This window comes from Macaca mulatta, chromosome 4 (genome assembly GCF_049350105.2).
Source record: "Macaca mulatta isolate MMU2019108-1 chromosome 4, T2T-MMU8v2.0, whole genome shotgun sequence".
Taxonomy (NCBI): domain Eukaryota; kingdom Metazoa; phylum Chordata; class Mammalia; order Primates; family Cercopithecidae; genus Macaca; species Macaca mulatta.
Window position 1 is genome coordinate 67,618,176 of NC_133409.1, and position 9,570 is coordinate 67,627,745.

Sequence of the window (9,570 nt, forward strand, 5' to 3'; positions counted from 1 at the left end):
TACAAGAGAAAACATCCTGATAGTGAGGATTATTGAACAGTCAAGGAGAGTTATGTGACGAAGTAGACAATCTCCTTCCTGAATTTTTTTTTTATAAAACCCCAATATGGCTGAGGAGAAGGCTCTCTGAATCACTGACTAGCAGCCAACAGTACTGATTTACTAACTCCTGATTTTCTGAAATATTGGTGGAGCATGAAAGGCCCTCCAGGCTAAAAAATGTACCACATTCTACCATAATCTTGGTTAATGGCCTTCTCTTTTAAAAAGTATTAAATACTGCCAAGTGATCCCATATATCAGCCATTTCTACCAGTAAATATCACCAGAATCAGATGACTTCCTAAAGCCCAACCACGATGCTCCTCCCAGGGAATGAGGTTTATAGAGCTCATGAGAAAAGTCCTGGATCCATCCTAGACCACACACTGAGGTGAGCCCTGGGTGCCAGAAGGAAGGGCAGCTGGGAAGTTGGAGAGGATGAAAGGGAAGCAGGAAGACCCTGCACCCTTCACCATCTTCATTATGGTTTTATCCAAGTCCCCATCGACCTGCTGAGGATGCTGAAAATCCTCTCCAGCCCAGCTCTTGCTCCATCCTATGAATTTCTAATGTGGGAATTAGAAGACTGTCAAGATTCCTTCTGGACTTATGGTCCAATCCTGCAATACCTCTGTTTCCCCAAAAGCCACATATTCTATCTATAAAAGAAGCTCAGAGAGTCCCAAAAGGGAGGAACCCTGACATGGACCAGGGCATGATGAAATCATTAGGGATGCCATTGGGCCATCATAGGAGAAGAGCTTGTACTAGGAAAAGCAAGAGCTTATATATACTTTAATGACAATAGTTGACATTTATAAAGCCAGTAAAATATTACAAGAGCTTTTATAGATCATCTCATCTAATTCTTACAACAAGCCTCTATTATACCATGCTAGAATTTGAGGAGTTATCACACACAAAGAGGTTAGAATTATTCCAACTTTCCCAGCTACGGGTGGAGGAGTTGGACACACACTCCTTATACTCCCTGGGAGTGTGACATATGAAGCTCTCTTCTCTTTCTTGAGTCTCTGCTCCCTTGGTTCTCTCTTCACTCTTCTTTCCAATGAACTTATGGAGTGAGACTGGATATATCAGGATTGGGAGGCACCAAAGAGGTCCTGAGAAACATAGCAAGGAATGAGAGGTTCAGACCAGGAATCAAGGGAGATGGCTAATCCCTTTGCCTTTCAATCATGTCCTCCTCTGGTAGTAGAAGAAGTAAACCCAAAGGAAAATACTCTTGCTGCCACTCCTGTCTCCCAAAACCAATCACCCACTTGTTGGGCCAGAAGAAAGCTTCAAAATCTTTATTAACATCTCACTCTAGGTGCCAGTACTGGGACTAGCAATCAAAACGAAACCTGTTTGCTGTTCCTCTCCTTACATACAATCTGTCTTGTTTTAAGACATCTCAGACCCATTTCTAACTCAGGCATACATTCACCATAGCAGCACCGCCCAGTCAGTAAATCATGATGACAACAATAAGGGTGTGACCAGCTGGTTGCACCAGCTCTGCTGTGCCACCACTGCTGCAATCCCCGTGCAGCACCTGATAATGTTCAAAGCACCCCATTTTGCTGCCTCGGCAAATTAAGGGAAAAGGTAGAAACAAATACCTGTGTACAGAGAAGAGCATGCTGGAGAGGGAGACGGGGAGCCTGGCCTCAAGCTAGTGTTAGGTGTGGAGGGTCCGTAAGGCTTCTCCAGGCTTACTCCAGTCCTGCAGACCACCTGTGGATCTTGTCACCAGCAGAAAGCAGAATGTCTTGAATCCTACTCCTGGAACTCTCTCGGCTTTTCCACATGGTGTCCCCTTTTACAGGACATCAGGCACCGTGAAGCTAAGCTTGGCCTTCTGGCTCCGCTTCGACTGTCGTCTTGCCTCCCCAGTTCAAAGAAAGAAAGGAAGTGGAGCGCCAAAGGAGGCCAACCCGCGGGAAATGTTTGACTTTCGAAAGGACTTGAAGTGAGAGAGGTCATCCTAGACGTTGAAGAGGGAATGTTTCAGAAGAAGGAAGAGCCCAGCAGGAGAGAATGTGGAAGACAGAAGAAGGGATTGACCCTTGGAGCAAATACAGCCGGATTCTCTCTTTCTGTCTTTCAAGAAGAAAACAGAAGTGTCTGGGAGCTGCTGGTGGTTCTCAGATAAACAAAGCAGGACACTGTGCTCATTCCTTTACATTTCAGTGATTGCCCTGAAAGGAAAGATGTCCATAAAGCAGTAGTGGAAGGGTTTGGGTTTTGGGGTTTTTGCGTTTTTGTTTATTTTTAAAGTGACTAGCTAATTACTTTTGCTGCGTGCGAGGATTTAATTCCAAGCTCACCTTCTCACATCAAGCCCAGAATGGTAACAGTGGAACTTTTCAGGTAAAGAAAAGGCATTCTTTTCACCTTTAGGATATGATTTAAATAAAACTTCAGAAAACGAAGAGATGTGGGAAAAGGACAGTTGCTCTGACTCTGGCAAGAGGCTTAAAATGAGAAAAAGAGATGCAAGCAGGAGCCCACAAAAAGGCCAAGAAAGATAATGAAGGAAGAAAAAAAAATGGGGTCACGAAGAATGTGTGAACAGTAGAAGGTCTGATCCACCATTTGTTTGTCCCTTCTTCTAGCTCTCCCATTGGGCAAGGTTGAATCCAAGAGAATTTGTAGGATGATAAGTGGAACTCAGTGTTCCACCATCCTCATCCTCATCCTCCATATTCAACACCTACTTGATAACCCAGCTCACACTTTCTTCCATGAGAAACTGGAAAGGAAAAATTCCTGGAGGATTTACAGGAAGTGCTGTGGGGCCAGCCCTTGACCAACTCTGTTGAAAGTCAACGATGGGATGGAGAACTACTTTTTACAGCAAGGCTCAAAGCCCCAGACATGGTATAAATGGGTGTTTTCTTCTTCCTCTCAAGTTGGCTTCTATGTTGAATCCCTGGATTTTGAGATAAATAAAATGTTCCCTGTGAAAGTAGCCTTTCATATCAGGCAACTTTCAAGAGTTTTAGGTTTATTAGGAACAGAAAGCCACTAAGAGGGTCTTGTCATGATCTAGGAGCCTCAAAAGTACAAAAAGATCCAATACTCAGTAGTTCTTAGTGGTGGCTCTTGAATGGAAAAAGGGATAGACTGGGGGGGTCTGAAAATAGGCAATAAAAACTGAGTTTCTGAAGTTTGCACAGGGGGGCTTTTGCAGTCTAAGTATATACAAAGATACTGAACAAACACATTGAATTTTCCACTGTAAATTTTTTGACCTATCTAAAACAAACAATTAACAAGAAAGAAAACCTGCATAAACAAAATTTTCTTTTGATTAGTCCATTAAAGAGCATTTAATAGCCGCACACCATCAAACTGATAATCATTAAAAGAAAGGATAAGAAAAAGATCTCGAAGTGGGAGGGAGAAGGGGAAGATTCCAGATAAGGAGATGTGTTTCCTACAAACAAGTATGCAAACAAAATAGATCCTGCAAAAGGCACTGCTTAAGAGAAGGAAGTTAAACAATGGCTTTATTGATTTAAGACATGTGGATTTCATTAGGGAAGCAGAATGCACAAAAAATGGATTGCGATATCTGAAACGAGGCAAGGAGCAAAATTAGGTCACAGGGCTCCTCAGACAAAAGGAATGATGAATCTTTATTAGGTAATTGGACTCAGAGGTAAGAGGAAAAAAATAACTCTTCCCAACCCCACTTCGGATAGTGTTTAAGCCTTCAAAGGTAAATCTACATGCTGAACTGTATGGCAAATCCCAGGGACCCACTCTTTTCGACACAGCATCTGCACTGCCAAAGAATCCCTTAGCCAGAAACTAGAGGTTCCCCAGGAAAAAACTCATGCTGATATGGAAATAAATAACGTAGAGATCAAAGCAATGCATGTAAGATGTCCCAATGGCCCCAACGTGAAGCTTCAGCTGAATTCAAAAGTAATAAAGTAGCAATAATAATATTTTTTTACTGGGATAGACATTTTCCTCTTAAGAGCTCATAACCCATGGTAGCTTATATAAAAGCTGATATGCTATTCATGTGGGAGATCATTTTTAAAATAGTGGACAACAAAGCAAAAATCACTGAACTGCTCTAGTGAAAAAATTTTCACGTCAACAAATACTTAGAAAGTGCGATGGGAATACTTTTGCACAAACCTCTTAATTCAGTTTTGACCCTATGGTCTGACATGCCCTGTCAAGGCAAAAAATTTTAATTAAGAGAAATAGGACTTTTAAGTTCTGTTAAGTTATGTCTTTCTTCCTGTCTCCTTCCTTCTCTGCATTGCTTTTTCTAAAATTTTCTCACCTTTATCTTATGACCTAGCTGCCTCTTCCTGCTTCCCACCAAGAGCTTGATCCCATAAAACTGGCCCTTCGCTGATATCCTTGCACATCTGGTCTCCCCAGGATTCCATTTCCCCTAAGACCAGCCCAGGGAAGAGCTATTCACGTAAACCAATCTCAGGAAGGAGTTATTGGCCTAGTAATTTTACCAGATCAGATAAGATTTACACTCAAATTGTTGCCTTAGATACATTTCAACACACAATGTTATCAATTGAGCCAAATAACTATGGAAGAATTTACTGACCAAAAAATGTAATAGCCTTTTTATATCAGAGATAAATAAATGATTTTTTAGAGCACCTGATTTGTACAAGGTGTCCCGTTAAACTCTTTGAAATGACACAAATACAGCACTTAACCATCCTGAGTCCGAGGACTACAGACTTCATGAAAGAAGCCAAGCATCTTCAGTGTAGGGCTGGTGTGTGGCACAGGGAGGTATACAGAGACCTTTGTGGAAGTTCTCTGTATGGAGGAAGGGCTTGGAAGGGTTTTCCCCTAGGTGAAGGGATTGAGGAAAGATTTGCTAAGTAGTGCTTTTGTCTGTGTTTTGTAGAAGGGTTCAACCAGTATAGGGAGGATTAGGGCAGATTAAAAAACCTTGAGCAAACATGTGAAAAGTCCTACCAGGTGGTTTGCTCCCTTAGACAGCCCTCAGGGATGTCATAGTGATGGAAGGCTTTAATGGCATAGACAAGGAAAGAGGGCTCCCAACGTCAGCCTCCCTGCCAACCAGTGTAATCCAGGCTGGGAACCCAATTGCCTCCTGATGGATGTCATGGATAGAGCTATGTGGGAGGAGAAAGGGCCAGAAAAACATGTTCAGATTCCATGTGACAGGCCCCAAATGCTATGCCAAGGAGTTTGAACTTAATTCCAAGGGAAATAGGGAGCCTCAGAAAGCACGAAAATAATGTTTTCAGACTCCCACATAGGCAAGTGTGTGTGACTATGTGGGGGTGTATGTGTGAGTGTATGTGCAGGTGTGAGTCTGTGTGTGTGTGTATGTTCATATGTGGATCTGTGTGGGTGTGTATAAGTGTATGCATCTGTGAGTGTGCACATGTGTAGATTTAAGGGTTTGTTTGTGTGTATGCAGGTACGTGAGTGTTACGTGTCTGATTGTGTGTGTTAATGTGTGAATGGGGGTGTGTTAGTCCATTTCAGGCTGCTGAAGTGAAATACCTTGGACTGGGTAATTTATAAACAGCAGAAATGTATTGCTCACCATTCTGGAGGCTGGAAAGTCCAAGATCAAGGTGCCAGCAGATTTAGTGTCTGGTGAGGGCTCGTTCCTCATAGATGATGCCTTGTATGTTCCTCACATGGCAGAAGGGGAAGGGGCAAACAAGCTCTGTCAAGCCTCTTTTGTAAGAGCTCTAAACCCATTCATGAGGGCAGAGCCTTCATGACCTAATCACCTCTCAAAGGCTCCACCTCTTAAGATGATTGCACTGGGGATTTGGTATCAACATATAAATTTGGCAGGGGAGTGGGGGGCACAAACATTCAGACCATAGCAGGAGACAGTGGGGGAAGGTACTGACAGAGATGAGCTAGTCCGTGTAGAGGAGAACTGAGCTTCATGCAGTGGGGACTTGATGGACTCTGATCTCAATCAATAGTTCCACCTCACTGTTGATGTATCCCAGCCTTGGGAGGGAGGGCTGTCACCCTGAGGGCCTCTGCTGCCCAACCAGGAGCCAAGCCTCTGGCATTGACTCTCTCTGACATCCCCTGCCTGTCACTGAAGGCTGTCATTCACCCCTGCTTGCTTCTTCCCTTAGGGAAATGCAGGTCTTCTTTTTCTCTTCTTCCTGCCTTATTATTATTATTATTATTATTATTATTATTTTTTGAGATGGAGTTTCATCCCTGTTGCCCATGCTGGAGTGCAATGGCACGATCTCAGCTCACTGTAACCTCCACCTCCCAGGTTGAAGTGATTCTCCTGCCTCAGTCTCCCGAGTGTCTGGGATTACAGGCACACGCCACCACACCCAGCTATTTTTTTTTTAATTTTTAGTAGAGACAGGGTTTCACCACATTAGCCAGGCTGGTCTTGAACTCCTGACCTCTCCACCTGTCTAGGCCTCCCAAAGTGCTGGGATTACAGCTTTGAGCCACTGCGCCCAGCCCTTCCTGCCTTATTTTTTTAAAAAGCATATATATACACACACATACACAGATACACAGACACACAAGTAAACACATACACATACACATATACATATGTAGATGTGTTTGTACATATATATGTGCATATATAATTTTAAAAACAGAGAACAAGGAAGAGATATGTGATAGGGTTTTATTTTAATCCTGTTTTTTAACCTGTCATTGATTTGCAACAGGACCTGGGACATGTTATGCAACTAATTTCTTCATTCTAAAAATGTTGGCCAAAAGCCTAATGCATGCTCAGCACTGTGTTGCCTCTTGCTGGAGTTACTTTCAGGAACAAAAACAGAGGCAGAACTTACTAATAGGGGAGCTAGACATTACAACAAATTACACTGATCTGGCAACTACGTGGAGGAAAGGGCTGGGGTCAAACGTACAGGGTACTATGAGAAAGTGTATTTGGGGGCCCTAATTTCCTCAGTGGGAATTGGAGGAAGCATCTTCCTTTGTTAATCGGGGATACTGGCACTGACCTGAAGGGGCTGCTGTGAAGATTATACCATATGCCCCGGTGCCTGATAAAACGGCGGTGATTATTATTGCGGTGGAGGCCCGGTCCCGGACCACTGCAGGAAGGCAGCAGGCTGGGACGCACAGAGACCATAGCAGCCAGAGACGGTCAGTCAAGGGCAAAAATGTCCAAGAGCTGGAGCCCAGACCTGCGAGAGAAGCTCACAGAGCCCAGCCCGGGGAGGCCTGCCAGCAGTCAAGCCAATTCCCCTACTCCTGGCACAGGAGGAGAGGGACACTGCCGCCACAGTCTCCAGCCCTCCCACCAGACGCAGCTCTAGGTTCTGTTTTCCACCAATCCACAGCAGAAACCAAAAGAAGAAATGCATATGACAGAATCAAAGCCATGCACAGTTTTCCAAGTTACAGCTATCTCTCAGGTCAATCCCCAATTTCAAGTCTCCTTTGCTTCTGAAGTGTTCAAAGTAGCTGAACACAACTTTTCCATTACCCAGCAACTCCAGTGACAGGAGATGCTCTGTGTTCCCTGAATCATTGGCCTACTGAAAATAATTTTAGTGGGGTGTTTTAAACTATGGTTAAAAATAAAATAAAATAAAATAAAATAAATAGCATTTTAAGCCATTTTAAGTGCACCATTCAGTAGCAGTAAGTACATTCACATGTTGTACAACCAGTCCCCCATCTATCTCCAGAACTCCTTTCCCCTCACAAAAAGAAACCCTGTATCCATTAAACAACAACTCCCACACCTCCTTCCCCAGCCCCCAGTAGCCATCATTCTACTTTCTGTCTCCATGAATGTGCCTATTCTAGGGACGCCACACAAGTGGAATCAGACAGCATTTGTCCTTTGGTGTCCGGCTTAGCATAACGTCCTGGTGGTTCTAGAAGTTAATGCAGTGTCCACATGTGGATGAAGCTGGGAAACAGGTTAAATGCTGAGTGAGTTATTATATTACAGCAGAGCATCGTGAAAGTCAGCAGCGCCGTAGGTCCGGCCTCATGAGCTGTTTGACTGGGTGGAAGTCACTTAACCTCTCTGTGCCCAGGCTTCCTCACATACAAAATGGAAATAATGACAGTACATATTCATAGGGCTTTCATGAGGATCAAATAAATTACTATATGTAAGACACAGTAATACCTGGCACACTGGAGACACTGGACAAATATTAATATAATTTAAAATAAAGCACACACATGAACATATGTCTAAATATAAAATTACAGGCCCAGCACGGTGGCTCATGCCTCTAATCCCAGCACTTTGGGAGGCTGAGGTGGACATATCACCTGAGGTCAGGAGTTCGAGACCAGCCTAGCCAACATGGCAAAACCTCATCTCTACTAAAAATACAAAAATTAGCTAGGCATGGTGGTACATGCCTGTAATCCTAGCAACTTGGGACGCTGAGGCAGGAGAATTGTTTGAACCCGGGAGTTGGAGGTTGCAGTGAGCCAAGATTGCACCATTGTACTCCAGCCTGGGTGGCAGAGAGAGACAACGTCTAAATAAATAAATACAAATATAAAATTATAAAGTTTCTATCCTCACACAACAGATTTTTATGTGATTATGATTTAAAAAATAAAACCACTCTCAAAAAGAATACCTTATATTCATCTAGAAATTAAACATGAATTTTCTATTGGAAACATAGAAAGAAATTTAAATTCATCTATGACAGCCCTCAATCTTAAGAAAAAGATAAGCTCTAGAAGGATTCTAAGCAAGTTTAGAAAAGATATGCCCCAGACTTCCATTTGACAGTCTCCACAACCATTCAAGAAATGAGAGGTAAAACTTAAAACACTGTGATAAAGCAAAATATTGCAAAATTGGTAATGTTCACAAGTTGAGATCTAGAAATACTATAAGCAGTAAACTTCAAAGGGAAAAACATCCTCGATTACTGCATATTTATGGAAGAAGTTTCCCCATACTGAACAAAGAGATGTCTGTTTATCTCAGATAAACCCATTTTATGGGTTAAAAAAAAAAAAAAAAAAACCTAAATGATCATTTTGAGTGTAGATTTTGCAATCAAAATCTTGACCACATTTTAACATTCTCCCTCCAGTCTTCTACTTCTCAGTCAGAGGTCATCATTGTCACTTTGTGGCTTGACTTTGCAGCCACGTCTTCCAAAGGCCTGTTGTCTTCTCACCCCGGCACCCACATGACGTCTGCAGGGAAGCCATGTTGCCTCCTAAGGGCCTGCAGGCCTGCTGTGATCCAGCACCATCAGAGCCAGGTAAGATTTGCATTGTCTCTTCATCTGGTCACAGACGGGCTTTTCCCTTTTTATAAATTTGACACACAATAAGCTTTGAGTGAGACCAAAATCAAGGAACCCAACATGTGTACCAGAGGGTCATTTGAGAGGGTCATTTGCGTCAGGGCATGGGTTTAAGAGTCCTACAGCTTGGAGGCAGGTCCTTGCTCTTGTTCAGGTCAGAAACCTGGTAGTTCTTCACTCCCAGCAGGACTGTAAGGACAAAGAATTCAACTGTTTT

At 43.0% G+C, this 9,570-nt stretch overlaps 1 long non-coding RNA gene across 1 annotated transcript; it reads right to left on the reverse strand.

Annotated features, from left to right (window-relative positions):
* Positions 1 to 818: 818 nt before the first annotated feature.
* Positions 819 to 6,191, reverse strand: LOC106998085 (uncharacterized). Its single transcript, XR_001444421.3, has 3 exons — positions 5,624 to 6,191; positions 1,668 to 2,246; positions 819 to 1,166 (listed from the first exon to the last, which is right to left on the reverse strand). It is a non-coding gene; the product is annotated as an uncharacterized LOC106998085 (long non-coding RNA).
* Positions 6,192 to 9,570: the final 3,379 nt, after the last annotated feature.